The following is a 757-nucleotide window of genomic DNA, read 5'->3' as shown; positions in this document are numbered from 1 at the left end:
ATTATGAAATCAAAGGACAAATCCTACACATGGTAACTAATCAATGCCAATTTAGTGGTACGCCAAAGGAAGATCCAAACGAACATCTTCGTACCTTTAATAGGATCTGTACTCTATTCAAAATCAGAGAAGTTGAGGATGAACAGATCTATCTCATGTTATTTCCATGGACTTTAAAGGGAGAAGCCAAAGATTGGTTAGAATCGTTACCTGAAGGGGCGATTGATACATAGAATGTTTTAGTTGAGAAATTTTTTAGAAAAAAACTTTCCGGCATCTAAAGCCGTGAGACTTCAAGGAGAAATTGTTACATTCACACAAAAGCCAAATGAAACTCTCTATGAGGCATGGACAAGATTTGGAAAGTTGTTGAGAGGATGTCCTCAACACGGTTTAGACACTTATCAAATAGTACAAATATTCTACCAAGGATGCGACATTACTACACAAAAAGACATCGATATAGCAGCTGGTGGTTCCATTATGAAGAAAACCGCAACTGAAGCTTACAAAATTATTGATAACACAGCCTCCCACTCACATGAGTGGCATCAAGAAAAAGACATCGTTAGATCATCTAAAGCGGCTAGAGCCGATTCTAGCCATGACTTTGATTCCATTTCCGCAAAGTTAGATGCTTTCGAGAGACGAGTGGAAAAGATGACTAAAGATATTCACACAATACGAATTAGTTGTGAGTAGTGTGGAGGACCACATTTGACAAAAGATTGTCTCAGTATTGAACAAACAATGGAAC

At 37.8% G+C, this 757-nt stretch overlaps 1 non-coding gene across 1 annotated transcript; it reads right to left on the bottom strand.

The window, feature by feature from the left end:
* Nucleotides 1–288: 288 nt before the first annotated feature.
* LOC139887003 (small nucleolar RNA R71) lies at nucleotides 289–395 on the bottom strand. Its single transcript, XR_011772858.1, has one exon. It is a non-coding gene; the product is annotated as a small nucleolar RNA R71 (small nucleolar RNA).
* Nucleotides 396–757: the final 362 nt, after the last annotated feature.

The sequence above is a fragment of the Rutidosis leptorrhynchoides genome, chromosome 1, assembly GCF_046630445.1.
Source record: "Rutidosis leptorrhynchoides isolate AG116_Rl617_1_P2 chromosome 1, CSIRO_AGI_Rlap_v1, whole genome shotgun sequence".
In the NCBI taxonomy this organism is placed as follows: Eukaryota; Viridiplantae; Streptophyta; class Magnoliopsida; order Asterales; family Asteraceae; genus Rutidosis; species Rutidosis leptorrhynchoides.
Note: the sequence above shows the minus strand (reverse complement) of the source record. Positions and strands in the feature narration are given on the sequence as shown.